General features: G+C 37.3%; 1 protein-coding gene and 1 non-coding gene across 2 annotated transcripts in view; both read left to right on the top strand.

The window, feature by feature from the left end:
- TENM2 (teneurin transmembrane protein 2) overlaps window positions 1-24,673 on the top strand; it is a 3,844,234-nt gene that overhangs the window by 1,736,538 nt on the left and 2,083,023 nt on the right. The gene's annotated exons all lie outside the window — the stretch shown is intronic.
- Window positions 4,659-4,765, top strand: LOC131756441 (U6 spliceosomal RNA). Its single transcript, XR_009335625.1, has one exon. It is a non-coding gene; the product is annotated as a U6 spliceosomal RNA (small nuclear RNA).

The raw sequence follows: 24,673 nt of genomic DNA on the forward strand, positions 1-24,673 counted from the left end.
CTTCCATGCCCCAGCATTAGGTCAAGAAGTACCTGCTCACTCTAAATAGGGGCAGATATCCACACGTCTCTCTTTCTCTTTCTCTCAAACTTCAGCATTAGTATGGACCCCAAATTTACCACTTGTACAACTAGACACATGAGTATTTCCAGCTGAGAAAATGAATTTTTCACATACTGCTGGAATCCTAACCCTGAGCAGACACAGCATCCTCCCAGCATAGAGGCTTTCTGAGTGAAATCAGCACTGCTGTCAGGATCCACATTTTCAATCTATATTCATGCACACGGCATCATATCTTCTTGGGGAGGGCATTGTCATACAGTCAAAGCTAATGTTCTGGCAGACTTTTATCTTGCTAGTCTATCATTACAATCCCAACTGAACCAGAAGGCCTCGGGGGTTTTCTGTTGCTCTCAGTCAATCAGTATGGCAGAAACCAACTTTTCGTAACACACTGATCCAAAGGAGGCAGTCACTGCATGGGTTTTCCACTTTCAGCATCTTTTTCTCTTCCTACATAAGAAATCTGGAATTATTAATTGGGAAAAAATGAGAAGCATTAGGTTTGCAGTACTTGACCAGGAGAGAAGTTTCACTTATTGTTTATAAATTTATAGTCTTCTCTGGAGCTGCTACCTAATAAACTGCTGCTAAAATTAAAGTTCCAGAAGAGCTTTTTGAGCTGTACACTGTTAGCTGCATCTCCTTCAGGAGTCAGTATTTAGATTTTGAAGGGGAATATGACCCTAATAATGTGAAATGTATATACAGCTGGTTATATGGATGTGTGTGTGTGTGTGTGTGTGTGTGTGTGTGTGTATTACAATGTGTACATTTCCCCATGACTGGAGCCTTCCTTCATTATTATTTTTAAATTTTTTGTGGGCATTATTTTAGATATATATTTCCTGCTTTCTTAAACAAAATATGTTGAATATAATTTAACTTTATTCTAGAGAGCTCAGAACATCATTGTGAATATCCATTATTTTGTTATGGTATAACGATGCTATGTTGGATTCTATGAAATTTTTTTTTTTTTTTTTTTTTTTTTTTTTGTGATACGCGGGCCTCTCACTGCTGTGGCCTCTCCCATTGAGGAGCACAGGCTCCGGACGCGCAGGCTCAGCAGCCATGGCTCACGGGCCTAGCCTCTCCGCGGCATGTGGAATCATCCCGGACCAAGGCACAAACCCGTGTCCCCTGCATCGGCAGGCGGACTCTCAACCACTGTGCCACCAGGGAAGCCCCAATGAAATTTATTAAGTCAGGTCTTCTTGTAGGCACATGCATTTCTTTCATTCAGTCATTCATTCTCTTAGTTCCAATTTTTTTCCAAACCCAAATAAACGTCAATGAACCAAAACAGGCATGTCTTTGTCTTCTTGGATTTATCTAGTCTGAGAAGTAGGTATGGATAGGATAAATACACACAAAAAATACATAATTCAAATTTAATAAATGCCAAGAAGATAAAGAACAGGATGTCATCAAAGAGAGGGACAAATTTATCTAATTCATATTAAATAGTTAGGGAAAGACTCTGAGGAAGGAGAGTTTTCCCAGCGAGATTTTAAACACTAGGAATTAGCTAGAAGAAAGGAATAGCATGTGTAAAGGATTTAAGGTGAGAAAGACCTCAGAATGCTCAAAGATTAGACGGATGAAAGGCTAGTGTTGCTGTAGAATAATATGGAAGGGGGATGTCAGAAGGATATTCATGTTCTTTAAATATTTTAAGAGAAAGAATTCTAATTACTTCCTATTGAGTGATTTTTAGATTTCAGGAAAATAGTCACAAAATTAAGGAAAAAAGTGATACAGAAAGAACTTGATACTCTTAAGAATGAATGAGGGTTTAGGTCAAATGCAGACATAATTCAAAAGTTACCTTTATGTTTGTTTTTCATCATCAAATTTTCCCTTAAGTTATTTGAGGGTTCCCCAGGGAAATTAAAATGAATCTGACAAGGGATAAAACAAACAAACAGAATGCCAGTTGAAACCCCATAGTCACTGCTTCTCAGATTCCCACCTCATTAGACCTCAGGAGTTTCTAAAAAGGGATTATTAAACAAATGAATTGTTATTTTAGTTCCCGTAGCATGTTGCTAGTGTGAAAACAGTTTATGTGTAAAACCAATTAAATTATGGTAAATTACATAAAGTTCAGTATTATAGTATCCAGAAAATTTCAAAATAGTAGAAGTGTCTATTTGAATTCTTATTAAAATTAAAAATAAGATGAGTTTTCTCATAAAACCACCCTGCTTTGTTATACCATAGGAAAAAAATTCTTTTGGAAAAAATAATTGAAGCAAAAATATACTTGAATTATGCTTATAATTCACTTGAATTATAGATTACTACTTAAATAAGCATGTGGAAAATATTTTACTTCCTGGGAATTGATTTTCTGTTGATTTTTTAAAAAGAGATTCAGAAGATGCATGGATTGCTTCTTAAATTCATCCTAAGCATTGAAATTCATTATCCAATTAATGGCACTCAGTATGTGTTATTCATAATATACCCATAAAATTGAGCATTAAAACCCAGAGCAACAGATTTTCATGCTAGAATGTATGTGTACTCAAGACAAAACTAATTCTAGTGCCTGCTAATACCAGCATTATTAGAAAACCTTTTCCTTGTTTTACTTTTTGAATGTAATTAGAAATTTGCCTAAAAATCCCCACTGACATGAAATGTTAATATTGGTGCAATTAACAAAATGCAAATATTTATGAATTAATTGGCAAAAATCTTGATGAAAGGAAGCTAACAGAAATCATTTATGCAGAATCTACCAGAGGACAAGGTTTGTCCTTGGTGACTTGCTCATTTTGCTTTCAGAATGTTATTTAGTAAAATAGTCAGTGATTATTTCAGTAAATTCTTGGTTGAAAGAGTTCTCTAAGACAAAGTTAACAAGCTAGCTTCTAACATAGATAAGTTAATTGGAGATATAGGAGATGATATTTCTCAGTCACTCAAATATGCAGGGAAAAAAATGTGATTCTTTTTTTCTGCAACTTAGCTTTGTCTCTATCTTGAGTATTCCTTTCTCCTGAGGGCCAAACGTATAGTCTTAGTCCACTCTATGTAAACTCAGTTATTTTAGGATTAAAGTACTTAATTCAGTATTTACTCCACCCCCACCATTTCTACCTGCATTTCCTCTAGGTGCATCTGATTTTCTGGACATTATGTCAGCGATTGCTCAACCTTCTTTGTTCCAACTTATTTTCTATCCACAGTGACGTGTTGTTTTCTTCTTTGGCATCTTTGTGTCACGTGTGAAATTCTTCCCTGTCTTTCAGCTCTTAATGTCAATGTCAGAACGCTACCATCTTTGGTCCCACAAGAAAACAAATAGCAGTTCCCCCTGCCATGTTACATGGGCAGGGGTTAATTTGTTTAGGCATGCTCTATCCTCCCAAACCATCTTGTTTCTAGAAGCTCTCAGCAGGGTTTGGTGCCTACTGGGGCATATAGGCAGGGCTCAGATACTGTCTAATGTCAGTGGTATTAGACTGTCTAAGAGGGATCACAGCTGAAGTACATGTTTTGGTAAATATTCTTCACAAGTTTGTTTGTTTTTGTTTTGTTTTGTTCTTGATTCTACCTGATTTTCAGCCACTAAGCCACACATTTGACATCTTTTTTCTTATGGTCCCACAAAGCAACTTCCATTTGGGAAATGATAGACTCATAAGGGTGCAGGCAGCAAGTGAAAAATTTGCTGTTGCCAAAAGGGTAAATAGCTCCTTGGCCAATGCTTCACATTGTGCCGCCATTATGTCCTTTCTTTACCATTCTAAAACTTGAACAGTAAGTGAAACTTGGAAATTAAAAATGTATAAGAGAAAGGATGAAAGAGAAGAAGGGAGGAAGGAAGAAGGAAAGTATGCATATTAGCATGTGACCCAGAAGCCAGGCCTTTGCAAAGCCTTTAATGTAAATTCCCAAAATATCATTAACTTAGGGATAGCTAGAGCAAAACAGTAAATTGAGGAAGATACCTCCTATCTCCTCTTTACTCTTTTCCTGACAACACTCTTATCTTTTTGCACAGGTACCCAGGGCCCAGCTTCAGATGATTCCCATGGGTCTTTTAGTCTGTGTGTTGTATTAACATTTTATTGTTTAAAACCTTTTCCTTTAGAATCTCTCTCAGTGTAGCCAACAAATATGCAATCATATGTCAAATCTGGCTTTTAACAAGGGCTACCTAGAGATAAACTCATCAAATGTACCCACACTATTTTGAGGTACAAAGCAGGTCAATGGTGAAAACAATTTACATCAGACTGGCTACTTTGTGATCACCCAATGTACTTGGGTTGGACCACCTTCCAGTTAATACACAGGATGTGGAGAACTTGAGAGAATTTGAAATAGAGTTGATTACTTGTACAAGGGATCACTGGGAAGGGCAGGGGTGGGGTACACAGACAGGTCCCAGATAAAGTTGGGCCTTTACATTGTTAGAGGGTGAGATTAGGGAATTTGCTAGGTTTGGGTTTGTGATTTGTGAGGTTGGAATATTTCAAAAGGGCAATGCAGGGGACATGTATAAACTTTCTTATCAGCCTGTCTGGATGCAGCGCTAACAGGAAGGGGGAAACTGAGGCTTAAAAGAAGTCAGTGGTATGCTCGCTTAGGCAGCACATATACGGAAATTGGAACAATACAGAAAAGATTAGCATAGCCCCTGCACAAGGATGACACACAAATTCATGAAGCATTCCATATTTTTGTTTGGGGTTAGCAGATGCAAACTATTATATATTGAATGGATAAACAACAAGGTCCTACTGTACACAGAGAACTATATTCAATGTCCTGTAATAAACCATAATGGAAAAGAATATGAAAAAGAATATATATGTATAACTGAATATATATATATATATATATATATATAAACTGAATCACTTTGCTGTATAGCAGAAATTAACAAAACATTGTAAGTCAACTATACTTCAGTTTAAAAAAAAAAAAAAGTCGGTGGTCCACTATCCAAAAATAGGGTCAAACTCTATTACATTGGTCTTTCCCTGTAATGTGTGACTTCCCAGGGACTCCTAACTCCAGAAACTAAAGACAGCTTCCTTACAGACTAAAAGAAGATAAAGCAAGGAGTGCTAAGAAACCAGGCTGACTAAACAACTTTGGAGAACAAATGTTAAGAATGTTGGGGTCTCCTCCCTGCATTCCTTTTGTACCTATTTCCTGAGCTAAATGTGGGATCACACATAGAGGAACAGTGGAATGATAGAACCTCATGACTCTCAGATACAGCTTTTCTAAAGGGCTGGAAATTGTAGATGGTATAAAAGGTTCTTTCATTCTTCCAAAACTATGTGCTGGTAGAGTATTAATATTTATAGGGCAGGAGCAATTATAAAACATTCATGATAGATTTCAAAATCAGGCCTCCATGTATATTCATTCATATATTTTTTTCATTCATTCTTTTTCAGTAAAAAAGAACCTATCTATTTAGCAAGCCAGGTATTGATACTTTTCCATGTGCTGGGATACATTGGTAAGCAAGATAAATCACCTGTTCCCACGGAGTTTGTTTTTTGTGGGAGGTGACAGAATTAAAACAACAAAAAAAACAATACAGCTTCATTTCTATTAAGTGTTATAAAGAATGCCAGGGTCTAACTTAGCCTGAGATGCAAAGGAAGGCAGCCCTTGGGGGGATTGATGGCTAGCCTGAAACCTGAAGCATCAGTCCAGAAGGTGTTTAAAGAAGTTAATGCTCAGTGTAGGCGTTCCCATTTTCTAATCTTTCTGTTTAGCCAGCACTATATTTAATTGGCCAGATAGAAATAGGGCAAAAATTGAAAATGGGTCTCTCTGCCTCTGTAATGAATTAAATAGTTTTCTATAGCATTAGCTGTAAATGACACTACTGAACTGACAATTTCTTTCTTGTTTGGGCTTCATTTAAACTTCTGAATGGTATTAAGAGGTTATTAGAGATTAATCTCCAATTAGGTATTCTGATAGCCCAAGAAATTGTCAAAGGGTCCCTCTGGCCATACTGTTTAGCATTAAAGAGATATTGAATTAATATTTTGCCATCTCTTCAGACCTTTAAACTCCTGTGACTAATGTCCAATCATTTAGCCCACTTAAACAGAATGTCACACTCTGAGCCTTCCATTCTGAATAGGTCACCGTAGGCTAGAGCTCATTAGTGTTGAGTGTCCATTTCAGAAGCTGCAGCAGTCACTCAGCCCCTATATTTTAAGAAAATAAGTAGAAAATTGTTTTCTCCCAAATGGAAGGGTTATGAAGACAGTACCATATGTCATCATTATTGTGACTAAAAAATGTCATCTAAGCTCTAGTGCTGTATAATGCTCCCACATAAGGCCACAAAATCATGTTGTGTTAGTAAGTAAGGCTCATGGCACCATTCCCAGACCCATCTGGAGTGCTGTGGACAGCACAGGATACCATCCAAAGCCCCATTTCAAAAAGCAGGAGCGGCTGGGCAAGGCAGTTGTGGTTTATGTGGGATTCTCATCCACCAAAGCAAGAGGTGAATGAATTAACCAAGTATTTGCAGTGAAAATTTAAAGGGAAAGGCCAGGAAGGAATAAGCTGAAAAGAATCTCCCTCATTTTGTTAAGCTTAAAAGTTAAGTTTCTTTTCTTTGTCTCTTACACTTACTTTTAAGCTTACATCTTTATTCGACTGTGAAAAGATATTTTATCACTTAGGGATTTAGCTGTTAACTGACTTTTTCCTTTCTTTACCTGGTTTCTGTAACTACATTGCCTACTAGGCTAATGTGCAAATAATAATAATAAGAGTTATAAAGGTGTAAATTATAGGGCTTGACTAATTGTAATTTCTAAATTGGGAATTTCTAAGGAAGAGATATATGGTAGAACTCCTTAGTTGGTTTGGATTAGATGACTTTTATAGACATCTGTTATGTTTGACTCCCACTGTAGCTTCCCTCTTCTGGTAGGAGCTCCTTGATTTGATTTTCCTTTAGGGAACTGTGGTCTTCCCTCATCCCCACTTTTCTGCAGTTTTGCTGGGTCTGTCAATGGCTGTAACTCACCTTCCTGAACCACGAGTGGGTAGACATGTGACCCAATTTACACCAGTAAGACTGCCCTTCTGCTATATTTGAATTTTAAACAAAGAGACACAGGGATAGAAAATGGTTGGCCCTGGTTCATCCCTATGTGGAAAATTGGAGAGAATTCCTATGAGTTTCTTCTTCCTTATGTTGCCAAAGCTGTCCTAAATCCTGTGCTTACTAAGATCTTGTTGTAAAGGATTCCCTTATTTTCAGAGCTATTCTATTTCCTTCCAATATGTTCAATTTTAAGCAAAATTACTACTGTGTATTGTGGTCTAAGAACATCAGCTGATACCATGAAATCAAAACCTTCATCCAATCAGATAAGCTAAAGAAATACTTGCTTAGACAAAGACATTAGGAATATAGTAGATATAGCTGGTTGTATTATAAGGATATGATGTGTGTTGGTGGGGATGGGACGTTAAAAAAAGCAGTGGGGGGTTTGAATTTGGAAGGTCTTAAATTCTAGAATCTGGAATTTGCCTTTTGATAAAGTACAGAGGAACAGGAAAAAAAGCAACCCTATTTCTATACCATTCCCATGACATCCATGGCCTCGTACCATGACATCTGTGGGTTTCAGTTATCTTATCTGAAGTGATGGAGGTGGGCTGGATGGTCTGAAGATCCTGTTTAGTTCTTTGGTCATGTAATTATGTATTATTACCCTGTAGGCCATGGTGAAATGTTGAAAGTTTCTGAGCAGAAGAATGACAGAATAAAAACCATGTTTTAGGACCAATTTTTTTAAAATGACACTTCTGTAGTTAAAATTGAAAGAAAATATTTAAATTCTTCTTTACTCATTATAATTTTAAAGACAGGTTTGTGAAATATCTAGACCTTTAGAGCAAGAAAACTATTTGGGATTACTAGATAAAGTCAAAAGCAAGTTAGTAAAGGAAAAGGCTGATCTAGCATATTAGGTGAAAATTTTATTAGGGGTAAGGAAAATTCATTTACGAAAAGAAATTCTAATGGACGTGAAAAAAAATCAACGAACTGTAACAAAATTCCTTAAGCAGATACATATACTTTAAATTAATGATTGCCTAATAAGCAAGAGTAAACTTATTTTGATTGTTTGAAATGATTTTAAACTTAGCTTGTATCTGACAGTCTTGAAATGTCGAAAGGACATTAAAAAAAATTTAAACATGCAGTTGGTCTCCCAGTCTGAAAACTACTGTTACCGATACATTTTCTAAAATATGTCTGCCTATGAAATATCACAGAGAAAAACTCACAAAACAAACATCAAAATGATGAATTATCATAAAGACTACATCCCTGTGACTACCACTCAAATCAATTAATAGATCAGAATGTATAGCCTAGAAGCTTCTTCCTACCTTCTCTCATCACTACTTCTTCGTTATCTCCAAAGGAACCATCATCCTGACATTTAATATTATAATCACTCCCTTGGTTTTACCACCTAGTCATGGCCTAGTTTTTTCCTGTTCTTTTAATTTTGTCCTAACAGAAATATATGGCTTCTTTCACTTAACATTATGGTTGTGAGATTCATCATTGTTGTTGTGGGAAGCTATATCTGACTCATTTTGCATACTGTATAGTAATCCATACATGAATATGCTACAATGTATTTATCTGTTACAATATTAATCAGTATAGGGGTTGTTTACACTATTGATTCTAAGTCATACCACTATTAGCATTTATATACATATTTCTTCAAGCTCATGTACTTACATTTCTAGTGGGTACTTTTTAAAGAGTGGAATTTCTGGGCTGTGGGTTTTCACATATGTTCCACTTTAGCAGATAATGTAAAGACATTTTCTAAAGAGGTTGTAGCAATCTATACTCCAACCATCATTGTGTGAGAATTTTTATTGATCCACATATTTGACAACACTTGTGATAGTATTTTTAATTTTAGCCAATCTTACACGTGGGAAGTATTATTTCATTGTGACTTTAATCTGCATCTTCCTATTTAATAAGAGAGTATGTTTATTTTCCACTTACATGTCTTCTTTTGTATAGTTCCTATTCGCATCTTATTTCTTGAATCTTTGGCTTGATAACTTGATAAATTTCATTAGTTCCAGAAGGTTCACAGCTGTTATCTGTTCAGATATGATGGCTGCTCTTTTCTGTCTCTAGATCTTCTCTTCTTACTGTATATTTTATGGCTGATCTCCTCCTTGTACTTTCTTAACCTATGTCTCTTTCCTATGTCTCTCTCATCATCTATGGCTATCTGCCATAGAACTGGCAAACGACTTTAAAAGAAGCCTTCAATTCCAAGCTTACCTCTCTGAGTCTCTATCTTCCTGGACTAGTGATTCTTTACTATTTTAATAGTAGTTCAAGCAGTTTTAAAATATATACACATATGTATTAAATATTATAAATATATAGTCACTTTATCCTCAGAGGGTTGCTTTTCCAAAATACTTAAAAGACCATTTCTGGAAATGAAAGTCCATTTTTTATACTACTACTGTAATTATAGTTTTAGAAGAAACTTTTTTTTTTTTTGGCGGTACGCGGGCCTCTCACTGTTGTGGCCTCTCCCGTTGCGGAGCGCAGGCTCAGCGGCCATGGCTCACGGGCCCAGCCGCTCCGCGGCATGTGGGATCTTCTCGGACCGGGGCACGAAGCCGTGTCCCCTGCATCGGCATTTGGACTCTCAACCACTGTGCCAGCAGGGAAGCCCTAGAAGAAACCTTTGATTGACTATTCCCCTTTTAAAATATTTTATTAAATATTTCCGTTTCATTCATTCATTCATCCCATTCCATTTCATTCCATTTATAATAACATCTAAACAACATAGCTCATAATTTGTAGCTTTTTATAATCTAAACTTAGTCTTAGTTTCCAACTTTATATAATGTCATTCCCTACCACATGCACTCTTATTCTAAGGCTAGGAAACTACATCGTTCCCTAGTGACAAGGGACAGTCTAATGTTCTCATGCTTTTAACTCATGCTGTTTCTTCAGTCAGAGTGTGCTTTCATTGTTTGGTGGTAAAATCCTATTCATCTTTCTGGACAGCTTTTATGTCAACTCTTTTGTGACTGCACTACCTAAACCCAGCTCAAACATAGACACAAAAACACACAGCAGACCTGATCCTTCCCTCCTCACTTTCCAACATGAATTTCCATGTACCTTTTATAAGTGAACCCCACTAACCTGTTTTCTGAATGCACCCTACTTCCATACCTTCATGCTTTTGCTCATAATAATCTCTTTGCCTAAAGAAGACCCAACTCATGCCTCAAAGAGCCTCTATTGTTCCCTTTCTTTATTGCCCACAAGAGCTGAGTTAATACATCATTCCCATAGCACTTTGTCCATATCCCAATTATAGCAGTTTCTAGTTATTGTATTTATTTTCTGAACTATTGGTCACACCCTTTTTCTTCCTGAGATCATCTCTTCTTTTATCTTTTTTTTTTTGCTCCTGATTCAAAACAATAATTGATGTACTCCTAATATGTGACAATTAATATCTGACTGCTACAAGGAAAAATGCATATAATGTGTCTCCATTTCACTAGTTATGAGATAGTTTTTCACAAATGGATTAAAAAATTATGTTTATAAAATGGACCCAAAGTTCAGGTAATCACATTTTTATTTTTCATAATAATAGAGGAAAAATGGCAGGAATTAATAAAAGCCAGGCACAATTCCAAAACCTCATTTAGCCAGTGTTTTCTCGTGCTTCCACCAAAGTGTGACTAATAAATAGAAGGATGCTTTATTCTCTCCATTTGGGTTTTGCTTGTTAGCCTACAGTGGAGATTTCATTGAGCTGTGAAATTGTTGAAAGCATTCATCTCCAAACATTAGTGGAGTTAAGAATCAACTGGGAAAATTGTTAATATTGAAGATTTATGACCCTACGTGTCTGGTTCAATAGGGCAGTGCTGGAGCCCGGGAATAAGCATTTTGTTCAGTGCCTCATTTACTTCTACTTCAGGGATTCTGCTACCATCATTAAATATGGTCTACTTTTCATGTAGTTATTGTCCTAGAAATAAAACAAACTATTGGGCACAGAAGTTAAAGCCCGAATAATCAGATGCTGAATTCTAGAAAGCTGAATAGAAACTGTCTTAGCTCTATTACATTTGATGTACTGAGCAAAATGAAACTCTATTTTTCTATATCTAACAGCAACCAAAGGGGCATAAATACCAGGCGGCAATAGTTGTGGGAGGGAATTTATGAATTGCCTTAGAAACCAATTAAATATTGCTTAAGAAAAACAAGTCAGAGGAAGAGACAAACTTAAATTAAGAACATATGTTATCCTGAAAGGTATTTCTCTGGGCTAACATCTACCCCAATCCCCACAAATACTTTACTTCTAATAATCCCCCTCTCCTTTTTGTCTGCCTGCCATTCTTTTAAACGATGGTACTTAACTAAGATTATAATCTGGCAACTGCCTTTGACAGACCATGAATCTGTTTGTGGACTAGATGGATGAAATAAATACAGACTAGAGATGTTGACTGACTCATAGGAACTTATTAATATTTCAGAAATATTGTCCAGCCAAATAAATATAAACTTTAGTGCTTTGAAAATGTCTGTGGTTTGGTTTGTAATGGGGTGTGTCAGCACTTTTTAACAGATGGCCTCTCAAGTTTATGACCCTGATGGACACTTTTGGACAGAACAACAGTAACAACAAAACACACCATACATTTGTAAGTGTGGACCGACCTATACAGCCTTTCTACCTAAAAAGAGAAAGTATGCCATGTTTTTACAGTTATAAGCATTAATGTCCAATAGCATTTCTGCTGTTGTCTTTTCAGCTTTTTATAGTGTTACTTTCAAACTATACCTGTCGTTTGTATTAGGAGCATATATCAGTATTTGGAAAGAGTAACATGGTAAAGTGTGGGCCCAACTCATATGCTGTATAAGTGAAGTTTTTGGCATATTTTGGCTTTCTGAATTCACCAAGTAACTCAGCCAAGATGGAAATATTAATCGGAATATGTGGGGGCATTCTGATTTTATGGTATATCCATAGAAATGGCATGATTGGCCAAGAAAGCATGTTTAGGATCCATATGTTTTAATTATGAGATACGACTCTTTTGGATCTCATTTTTGGCCGAGTTTATTATTTTAGTTCTTTCAAACTAATAATTAGCATATGTAGATGTTAAGTGTTTTAATCTGGAATGCTTATGTTTTTCTTTTTAGTGGTTTATCATAAATTAAATGCAAAAGGGGATCAAGAAAAGAAAAAAAAAGTTTTGTGATAATGTTATAATTTATTGATGTAGATAGCGAACTCCTAATTTTTCGTGGAAATAATCCCTCTATTTTCTTTATTTGCACCATTCATTATTTAATCAGTAAGGGGCAGGGGGGCTGTTTTAATTGTAATAGTCCTTCCTCTGAAATCCAAGTAAGTACACTTCTAAATGTGAAAGCTAGAGCATGTTTTTTATTTGTTTATTTCATTAAGTTTTATTTGGGGACTAAATTTATTTTTACTAACAGCAGTAAAAAATATAGTGCTAAGAGAGCGCAAGAGAGAGATTGAATGTGGAACTGATGATCTAACAGAAATACTCACTTGAGAGTTTCAGAAAAGCATCAAAATCTGTGGGAACTTCTGAGAATGATTTGGTTTACATATAACTATAATGGGCTCACCTTTCAGGGGGCAAATATATGTATATTCTAAATCAGACGTCATATTAAAAGCAAAATTAAAAGCACTGATATTTATTTAGTTATCAGAGCTGTATTAGCATGAAAAGAATGATGTTTATTGTTCCCGACTACATATCCTGAAAACTTGTCTTTATAATCACGATAAGCAGCACAATCACACTTTATACAGGGCAGCCTGTAATGTGTACGGCCCCTACCTTGAAATGCAATGTTCAGTTTTTTTTAATAAGGAATATTCTGACGGATAAGACTTATTTTTGTATTGTGTCTGTCAACTCGTTCCTGCACACAAACACTCTCTTTCTTCCCCTTTATGTCTCTGCCCTACTATATTAAAGGATTGATGTAGGTAATAAACCTGACCTACTTCCTAGATTTAAAACTGCATCTGTCGGTAACTTACTAAAGAGTTTGATCTCTGATGAGCTAATCAAGGCTTATACTGTCACTGCAATAGAGTATACATGAAGTCGTAAAATTGTTTCACCCTATTATGTGTAAATTGGAATAAAATGATACTAGCACACTGTCAGCACAAATGCTTCTAGAACTTTTTCCTGAAGAAACAGATCTCTTCCTAAGACACAGGACCAATATGAAGAACAGGGCACCAAAAGCACCATTATCCACCTACTTTTTATTTTTTATTTATTTATTTATTTTTATTGCGGTACGCGGCCCTCTCACTGTTGTGGCCTCTCCCCCTGCGGAGCACAGGCTCCGGACGCGCAGGCTCAGCGGCCATTGGCTCACGGGCCCAGCCACTCCGTGGCATGTGGGATCTTCCCGGACCAGGATACGAACCCGTGTCCTCTGCATCGGCAGGTGGATTCTCAACCACTGCGCCACCAGGGAAGCCCTCCACCTACTTTTTAAATAGAAAACATACATAGACATTTCTCAGCCTCAGTGGTAAGAATAACAGGAAAGCATATATGATTTTTAAAAAACAGGTACATCTGAGTATACAGTCAGCAGCTTTAAGAAAGAAAAGTAACGCTTTAGTTGGCCTTCTTGGATACATGACACACATCACTTCTTAAACAGAATAAAGGTCCCATGGAAGTGCTTTTTTTATTTTTATTTTTTTATCACTTATTAGATGAAATACCAGTGGACTAACTGGGATGCTGTCTAGGCTGGATCCTGAACCATGATCAAAATTAATCATGCAGTCTGGAATTTAGTGACAAGCATTTGAACGCCACATTGAAAATGCCAGCATCTGCTTAATAGCATGAACCCATTCAGCTTTGATGTATAACAGCACTAAGACGGAAAATGTTTTTTTCTGAAAGTGAAATAAGTATCTATGTAATTAAATCCTGGGAGAAGAAACTCATGAGCTTTAAAACTGAAGTAGTTTGGAGATTGTTAACTTACATTATTAAAATTAAATCGTTAAATCTTTTTTTCTGTTTGAGACAAGAATGCAAAATTGTTAACTATGGGTTTACTGGTTATGAGTACCTACCTGCGTTTGATTCCAACTTCTTAAGTATCCATAGAGATGTTTAAACAACAAGCTACTATTTATGTTAGGCAAGATTCAGCTAATTATTAAGAATGAGGTGTCAAACTATTAACAGGGGGAGAACTGACTTTCTACTGTATTCTATACTCTACTCCTGAATACATATACAAGTTATATCTTCGATAATGAAGTAATTGCTCACTCTACAGGCAAATTAAACTTCAGAGAGAAAAATTATCATCTTTTTCTTGTAAATGGAAACGTAGTTCAAAATTGGGGAATGTGTACCTTCACTATACAGTCATTTCTGCTGGAACAACATATTCATTTCTAAAAATCACTTTGCTGTGGAAAAATCACACAATAGAAACCAGGGGGGCTTATGGGGAAAATGGGGGGTAGGTACGGCACTGAAAAACTTTACTATTGGCATTATTTTATTATTATTATGTATTATTGATGTGAAAAATAAAGATAGGAACCTAATGTGAAAATGGTAGCACAGTTTGACAGACGTTAAATGATTAAGAAATACAGGTATGCATGTAAGTATAGTACTTTATCTCAGAAAACTGCGGACGGTCGTCCGTGGAAGTGGGCTCCAGAAGAGTTGTGGTTTGTTTGGAAGGAGGAGGATCTTACATCCAAAGGAAAGCTGCTAAATTACGGTGGGTGTGGCTCATTTCAGAGGCAGTGAACTGAGGCCTGGTAGATGTTTGAACGGCATGTGTTTTGTGTATTCCTATGAAACTGGGGTCAGCTGAGTGCCTCTTTTGTGCTTACTTCCAATGTCACCCAGACAGAACAGCCCAGGAGTAAACACTATTCACAATAAACTCATTACTCCCTAATCTATCAGTTGAATTGGACCAACTTTGCATTTCAAAACAAGCTGGTAGCAGAACTGACTCAACTGGAATCTGAGGAGATTTTAGTTACAAATATATGCCCATTATGTCATCAACTGGTTATGTCAAAATTCTAATATTCACAGAATATACTTCTGTTGAACATACTTTTCCTTAAGCTGAAAACTGTTACTAGGCAAAGGTTTGTTGCAATGTTGCCCTTGAGGTTTCCTCAAGTCCACTGACAGGCTGTCCTGTTTGAAAGATTACAATGCCTGTCAAATCTTTACAAAATTACTCTCTAAGGAATTATTTTAAAAAATTGAATCGGTTAAGAATTATCAAGTAATACTTATAAGGAGAAGAGATCATTTTAATTGAATTGATACTATGTGCCAGGAACTGCTTTATACTCTAATTGCATCATCCATCTCATTTGTCATTCATTCAAGCCCCTGAAGATTGTTCTGTTAATACACCCATTTTACAGAACTGAACACTGCAGGGTTTATTTTTTTAACATCTTTATTGGAGTATAATTGCTTTACAATGGTGTGTTAGTTTCTGCTTTGTAACAAGGTGAGTCAGCTACACGTATACGTATATCCCCATAACCCCTGCCTCTTGTGTCTCCCTCCCCTGCTCCCTGTCCCACTCCTCTAGGTGGTCACAAAGCACTGAGCTGATCTCCCTGTGCTATGTGGCTGCTTCCCACTAGCTATCTATTTTAAATTAGGTCGTGTATATATATCCATGCTACTCTCTCACTTCGTCGCAGCTTACCCTTCCGCCTCCCGGTGTCCTCAAGTCCATTCTCTACGTCTGTGTCTTTATCCCTGTCCTGCCCCTAGGTTCTTCAGAACCTTTTTTTTTAGATTCCATATATATGTGTTAGCATATGGTATTTATTTTTCTCTTTCTAACTTACTTCACTCTGTATGACTGACTCTAGGTCCATCCAACTCACTACAAATAACTCAATTTCATTTATTTTTATGGCTGATTAATATTCCATTGTATATATGTGCCACATCTTCTTTATCCATTCATCTGTCGATGGACACTTAGGTTGCTTCCACATCCTGGCTATTGTAAATAGAGCCGCAATGAACATTGTGGTACATGACTCTTTTTGAATTATGGGTTTTCTCAGGGTATATGCCTCGTAGTGGGATTGCTGGGTCGTATGGTAGTTCTATTTTTAGTTTTTTAAGGAACCTCCATACTCTTCTCCATAGTGGCTGTATCAATGCACATTCCCACCAACAGTGAAAGAGGGTTCCCTTTTCTTCACACCCTCTCCAGCATTTATTGTTTGTAGATTTTTTGATGAAGGCCATTCTGACTGGCATAAGGTGATACGTCATTGTAGTTTTGATTTGCATTTCTCTCATGATTAGTGATGTTGAGCATTCTTTCACGTGTTTGTTGGCAGTCTGTATATCTTCTTTGGAGAAATGTCTATTTAGGTAGTCTGCCCATTTTTGGATTGGGTCATTTGTTTTTCGATATTGAGCTGCATAAGCTGCTTGTATATTTTGGAGATTAATCCTTTGTCAGTTGTTTTGATGGCAAATATTTTCTCCCATTCTGAGTGTTGCCTTTTCATCTTGTTTATGGTTTCCTTTGCTGTGCAAAAGCTTTTCAGTTTCATTAGGTCCCATTTATTTATTTTTGTTTTTATTTCCATTTCTCTAGGAGGTGGGTCAAAAAGGATCTTGCTGTAATTTATGTAAGTGTTCTTCCTATGTTCTTTCCTCTAAGAGTTTTAGAGTGTCCAGTCTTACATTTAGGTCTCCAATCCATTTTGAGTTTATTTTTGTGTATGGCATTAGGAAGTGTTCTAATTTCATTCTTTTACATGTCATTGTCCAGTTTCCCAGCACCACTTATTGAAGAGGCTGTCTTTTCTTCATTGTATATCCTTGCCTCCTTTATCAAAAGTAAGGTGACCATATGTGCCTGGGTTTATCTCTGGGCTTCCTATCCTGTTCCATTGATCTATATTTCTGTTTTTGTGCCAGTATCATACTGTCTTGATTACAGTAGCTTTGTAGTATAGTCTGAATTCAGGGAGCCTGATTCCTCCAGCTCCGTTTTTCTTTCTCAAGATTGCTTTGGCTATTCGGGGTCTTTTCTGTTTCCATACAAATTGTGAAATTTTTTGTTCTAGTTCTGTGAAAAATGCCATTGGTAGTTTAATAGGGATTGCACTGAATCTGTAGATTGCTTTGGGTAGTAGAGTCATTTTCACAATGTTGATTCTTCCAATCCAAGAACATGGTATATCTCTCCATCTCTTGGTATCATCTTTAATTTCTTTCCTCAGTGTCTCATGGTTTTCTGAATACAGGTCTTTTGTCTTCTTAGGTAGGTTTATTCCTAGGTATTTTATTCTTTTTGTTGCAGTGGTAAATGGGAGTGTTTCCTTAATTTCTCTTTCAGATTGTTCATCATTTGTGTGTAGGAATGCAAGAGATTTCTGTGCGTTAATTTTGTATCCTGCTACTTTACCAAATTCATTGATTAGCTCTAGTAGTCTTCTGGTAACATCTTTAGGATCCTCTGTGTATAGTATCATGTCATCTGCAAATGGTGACAGTATTACTTCTTCTTTTCTGAATTGGATTCCTTTTATTTCTTTTTATTCTCTGATTGCTGTGGCTAAAACTTCCAAAACTATGTTGAATAATAACAGTGAGAGTGGGCAACCTTATATTGTTCCTGATCTTTGAGGAAATGGTTTCAGTTTTTCACCATTTTCATATATGGCCTTTATTATGTTGATGTTGGTTCCCTCTATGCCTACCTTCTGGAGGGTTTTCATCATAAATGGGTGTTGAATTTTGTCGAAAGCTTTCTCTGCATCTGTTTAGATAATCATATGGTTTTTATCCTTCAATTTATTAATATGGTGTATCATATTGATTGATTTGCATATATTGAAGAATTCTTACATCTCCCGGATAAACCCCACTTGATCATGGTGTATGATCCTTTTAATATGCTCTTGGATTCTGTTTGCTAGTATTTTGTTGAGGATTTCTGCATCTATGTTCATTAGTGATATTGGCCTGTAGTTTTCTTTTTTTGTGCTATCGTTGTCTGGTTTTGGTATCAGGCTGATGGTGGCCTTGTAGAATGAGTTTGGGAGTGTTCCTCCCTCTGCTATATTTTGGAAGAGTATGAGAAGGATAGGTGTTACTCTTCTCTAAATGTTTGGTAGAATTTGGCTGTGAACCATCTGGTCCTGGGCTTTTGTTTGTTGGAAGATTTTGAATCACAGTTTCAATTTCAGTGTTTGTGATTGGTCTGTTTATATTTTCTGTTTCTTCCTGGTTCAGTATCGGTAGGTCGTGCTTTTGTAACAATCTGTCCATTTCTTCCAGGTTGTCCATTTTATTGGCATATAGTTGCTTGTAGTAATCTCTCATGATCCTTTGTATTTCTGCAGTGTCAGTTGTTGCTTCTCCTTTTTCATTTATAATTCACTTGTTTTGAGTCTTCTCCCTTTTTTCTTGATGAGTCTGGCTAATGGTTTATCTTCTCAAAGAACCAGCTTTTATTTGTATTGATCTTTGCTATCGTTTCCTTCATTTCTTTTTCATTTATTCCTGATCTGATCTTTATGATTTCTTTCCTTCTGCTAACCTTGGGGTTTTATTGTTCGTCTTTCTCTAATTGCTTTAGGTGTAAGGTTAGGTTGTTTATTTGAGATTTTTCTTGTTTCTTGAGGTAGGAATGTATTGCTCTAAACTTCCCTCTTAGAACTGCTCTTACTGGAACCCATAGGTTTGGGGTCATCATGTTTTCATTGTCATCTGTTTCTACACATTTTTTTATTTCCTTTTTGATTTCTTCAGTGATCTCTTGGTTATTTAGTAGCTTATTGTTTAGCCTCCATTTTTTTGTATTTTTTGCAGGTTTTTCCCTGTAGTTGATATCTAGCCTCATAGCTCTGTGATCGGAAAGGATTCTTGATACATTTTCAATTTTCTTAAATTTACCAAAGCTTGATTTGTGATCCAAGATATGATCTATCCTGGAGAATGTTCCATGAGCACTTGAGAAGAAAGTGTATTCTGTTGGTTTTGGAAGGAATGTCCTATAAATATCAACTAAGTCCATCTTGTTTAATGTATCCTTTAAAGCTTTTGTTTATTTATTTTCATTTTGGATGATCTGTCCATTGGTGAAAGTGGGGTGTTAAAATCCACTACTATGATTATGTTACTGTTGATTTCCCCTTTTATGACCATTAGCAGTTGCCTTATGTATTGGGGTACTCCTATGTTGGGTGCATAAATATTTACAATTGTTATATTTTCTTCCTGGATTGATCCCTTGCTCATTATATAGTGTCCTTTGTCTCCTGTAATAGCTTTTATTTTAAAGTCTGTTTTGCCTAATAGGAGAACCGCTACTCCAGCATTCTTTTAATTTCCATTTGCATGGAATATCTTTTTGCATCCCCTCACTTACAGTCTGTATGTGCCCCTAGGTCTGAAGTGGGTCTCTTGTAGACAGTATATATACGGGTGTTGTTTTTGTATACATTCAGCCAGTCTATGTCTTTTGGTTGGAGCATTTAATCCATTTACATTTAACGTAATTATCAATATGTACATGCCTATTAGCATTTTCTTAATTGTTTTGGTTTTATTATTGTAGGTCTTGAAGTTCCTTCAGCATTTGTTGTAAAACTGGTTTGGTGGTGCTGAATTCTCTTAGTGTTTGCTTGTCTGTAAGGTTTTAATTTCTCTGTCGAATCTGAATGAGTTCCTTACTGGGTAGAGTAATCTTGGTTGTAGGTTTTTCCCTTTCATCACTTTAAATATGTCCTGCCACTCCCTTCTGGCTTGCAGAATTTCTGCTGAAAGCTCAGCTGTTAACCTTACGGGGTTTCCCTTGTGAGTCAATTGTTGCTTTTCCTGTGCTGCTTTTAATATTTTTTCTTTGTATTTAATTTTTGATAGTTTGATTCGTATGTGTATTGATGTGTTTCTCCTTGGTTTTATCCTGTATGGCACTCTTTGCACTTCATGGACTTGACTGACTATTTCCTTTCCCATGTTAGGGAATTTTCAACTATAATCTCTTCAAATATTTTCTCAGACCCTTTCTTTTTCTCTTCTTCTTCTGGGACCCCTATAATTCAAATGTTGGTGCATTTAATGTTGTCCCAGAGCTCTCTGAGACTGTCCTAATTCTTTTCATTTTTTTTTTTCTTTATTCTGGTCTATGGTAGTTATTTCCACTATTTTGTCTTCCAGGTCACTTATCTGTTCTTCAACCTCAGTTATTCTGCTATTGATTCCTTCTAGAGAATTTTTAATTTTATTTATTGTGTTGTTCATCATTGTTTGTTTGTTCTTTAGTTCTTCTGGGTTCTTGTTAAACGTTTCTTGTATTTCCTCCATTCTATTTCGAAGCTTTTGGATCATCTTTACTATCATTACTCTGAATTCTTTTTCAGGTACACTGCATATTTCCTCTTCATTTGTTTGGTCTGGTAGGTTTTCCCCTTGCTCCTTCATGTGCTGTGTATTTCTCTGTCTTCTCATTTTGCTTAACTTACTGCATTTGGGGTCTCCTTTTTGCAGGCTGCAGGTTCACAGTTCTCTTTGTTTTTGATGTCTTCCCCTAGTGGGTAAGGTTGGTTCAGTGGGTTGTGTAGGCTTCCAGGTGGAGGGGACTGGTGCCTGTGTTCTGGTGCATGGTGCTTGATCTTGTCTTTCTGCTGGGCAGGACCGCATGCGGCGGTGTGGTTTGGGGTGTCTATGAACTTAGTATGATTTTAGGCAGCCTCTCTGCTAATGGGTGGGGTTGTGTTCCTGTCTTGCTAGTTGTTTTGCATGAAGCTTCCATCCCTGGAGCTTGCTGGCCATTGGGTAGAGGTGGGTCTGAGCCTTGAGATGGAGAGCCCTGGGAGATCTCTCACTTGTTGATATTACATGGGGCCAGGAGGTCTCTGGTGGTCCTATGTCCCTAACTCACCTCTCCCCCCTCAGAGGCTCTGGCCTGACACCAATCTGGAGCACTATGACCCTGTCAGCCACACAGCTCAGACGAAAAATGAGAAAAAAAAAAATAATAATAAATAAATATATAATTTTTAAGAAATTATTAAAATAAAAAAGTTTTTAAAAATTATTAAAATTAAATAAATAAAAAAATTAAAAGTAATAAGAATTTAAAAAAGAAGAGAGCAACCAAACCAATAAACTCATCCACCAATGATAACAAGTACTAAAAAGTATACTAAGGTAAACATAAAAATCGGGAACAAGTCAGTCACAGACAGCAAATCCCAAGTCTACAGTTGCTTCCAAAATCTACCACCTCAATTTTGGGATGATTCGTTGTCTATTCCAGTATTCCACAGATGCAGGGTACATCAAGTTGACTGTGGAGGTTTGATCCACTGCTCTTGAGGCTGCTGGGAGAGATTTCCCTTTCTCTTCTTTGTTCGCACAGCTCCTGGGGTTCAGCTTTGGATTTGGCCCCGCCTCTGCATGTAGGTCACTCTCAGGCTTCTGTTCTCACCCAGACAGGATGGCATTAAAGCAGTGGCTGATTAGTGGGCTCTGGCTCACTCAGGCCAGGGGTAGGGAGGCATATGGTAGTTATAATTGGAATGCAGGGTGAACCTGCAGTGGCAGAGGCCAGCGAGATGGTGCAACAGCCTGAGGCACACTGTGTGTTCTCCCACGGAACTTGTCCCTGGATCATGGGACCCTGGCAGTGGTGGGCTGCATAGGCTCCCGTGTTGCTGGGTGGTGTGGATAGTGACCTATGCTTGCACATAGGATTCTTTGGTGGCTGCAACAGCAGCATTAGAATTGCATGCCCGTCTCTGGTGTCTGAGCTGATAGCCACGGCTCATGCCCATCTCTGGAGCTTGTTTAGGGGGTGTTCTGAATCTCCTCTCCTCGCCACCCAGAAACAATGGTCTCTTGCCTTTTAGGCAGTTCCAGTTTTTTTCACAGACTCCCTCCTGGCTAGCTGTGGCACACTAGCCCCCCCCCCCCCCAGGGTGTCTTCACACAGCCAACTCCAGTCCTCTCCCTGGGATCTGACCTCCGAAGGCTGAGCCTCAGCTCCCAGCCCCCACCTGGCCCCGGCAGGTGAGCAGACAAGCCTCTAATGATGGTGAGTGCTGGTCAGCACCAATCCTCTGTGAGGGAATCTCTCCACTTTGCCCTCCACACCCCTGTTGCTGCACTCTCCCCCATCGCTCCAAAGCTTCCCCCCACCCAGCCCCTGTCTCCGCCAGTGAAGGGTCTTCCTAACATGTGGAAACTTTTCCTCCTTCCCAGCTCCCTCCCAGAGGTGCAGGTCCCATCCCTATTCTTTTGTCTCTGTTTTTTCTTTTTTTCTTTTGCCGTACCCATGTACATGGGGATTTTCTTGCCTTTTGGAACGTCTGAGGTCTTCTGCCAGAGTTCAGTAGGTGTTCTGTAGGAGCTGTTCCACATGTAGATGTATTTTTGATGTATTTGTGGGGAGGAAGGTGATCTCCACATCTTACTCCTCCACCATCTTGAAGGTCCCCCTGACACTATGGTTTAAAGTGAGTAATTTCTCCAAGTTCATGTAGATTCAAATGTAATTGAGTAAGTCATCCCAACATTTATAAGCAGTGTATTCCTAGAGGCAGGTGTCCTCAGCTGGGCCCACTGACAGCCTTGCTTTAAGGATTGCCTTTTTTGGTAAGCCACTGTCATCTCTTTAAATTAATTGAAAATACAATTAATAAAATGTTTTACTTGAGCTTCAGTTTTTGGGAGTCATATTGTTCTATGAGAGGGGCTGTCAGCATCTAGAATTATTGCCTAGCTTCTGTAGAGTAGATAAAGGCAGAGTTTTAAGAGCTTTTATTTCCTCTTCTCAAATTGAAGATAGATTTAAACATTCTTTATACATACATTTCTGAAGGCCTATTTATATGTGAAATATAAAATTCCATATTATTTGACTCTTCTATGTTTCTGTGTTGTGAACAGCACACTCATGCTGGTATTGTCCTGAAGAAATGAGGAGTAAAGCCTCAGTGTACAGCAGCCAGGACAAGTGAAATTTTCAAATCAGCTCCTGTTTAGTTAAGCCCATTGCACCTAAATGTCTCTTTCTGAGACTTTTCAAACTTGACCTTCCAAAAATATGCACTGAATAATGAACTTCAAAAGAACCAATTCTTCCTTTATGGCATTTATTCATGTGATAAAGACCACAAAGCTATCTTTAATTATTACTGTATAGGATATCCCATTATCTTTAATTATCACTGCCGAATGGTTGCAAAATCAAATACTGCTGGCAATCAAGAGTCATTATACAATAGCATGATCGCATCTGTTCATATTAACAGATAAGCACAGAAAATCAAAACAGTGTCTGATTTAACCACTAAAACCGTCAGAACAAAATATTGTATCTAGAGCTCTTAATATCTTGTGGTGACTTTGATCTGATTAAAGTCCAAAGAAACATAACCACAGATGCAAATGTTCTGCTGTTTCTGAAATTAATATTGCTGAATTTCACTGGACTGAATTGCTGGAATCCTAGTGAATCCTTTATAGGCACAGTACAAACTTATGATAGGAGGATATCTAAATCTCTGAGGCCGCAGGTGCAGGATTATAGCAAAACCCCACTGAAACATTCAGTGTTCTGTCTAAATACCCCAGTACAAAATTAATTAGGCAGTTGATCACATAATAAAGCTATGATGGATGATCTAATGGAAACTAGCATTTCAGAGTCAATAACAAACTTGATTCTCTTATTAGATGCAGCTGATTTTCAGTTCTGCCATTTACAAGATCGTGTGCATAATGGAAGATGAAAAAAGAAGGGGGTTCTATTTTGAAAATGAGAACTCAGTTACAGTATTTATCTCTGTTGGAAACTATAATATGTAAGCAATGCAGAATTTGTAGATAGACATATCTGCAAGTAAGATACTTGGCTGAAAAACACATCAAAGAACAGGGAAATAATGAGACAGGCTCCAGCTGTTGGATTCCTACAGCTTTTGATTTGTGCTCTACTAGAAACTCCAGGTTTTGATCCTGTGTTGATTATTTCTATGGTACTGAAGTTGATTTGTGCATTATTTAAAAACCGACAGTAGGCAGCAAACAAGGAAGAGTTTGCAAACTACTTCTTAAAGGATATTTTGTTTCTGTCTTGTCATTTCTTACATTCTACTTAGGGGCTCTGGTGATATGCATGGTTACCTATGGGGGCTCATGCATTAAAAATGGAGAAGGTCCAGAACGAGCTAATTAAAGATTTTAAAACGAAATCAGAATGAGATTGCAACTAAAATGACCATGGCATTCTGGGACTAGAGGATATAGGAATGATACACATTCCATGTTGATTTTCAATTTTGTATAACTGTGCAAATGATTATAAGCAGGTGAGGACAGCTGCCCATTTTGAAAGAGGGACTATCTAAACATAGAAATTATGTGGTTTAAAAATGCTAAAAACTCAGTCAGCACCGGGAACTCCTCTCCTTTC

Source organism: Kogia breviceps, chromosome 4 (assembly GCF_026419965.1).
Source record: "Kogia breviceps isolate mKogBre1 chromosome 4, mKogBre1 haplotype 1, whole genome shotgun sequence".
NCBI classification, from domain to species: domain Eukaryota; kingdom Metazoa; phylum Chordata; class Mammalia; order Artiodactyla; family Physeteridae; genus Kogia; species Kogia breviceps.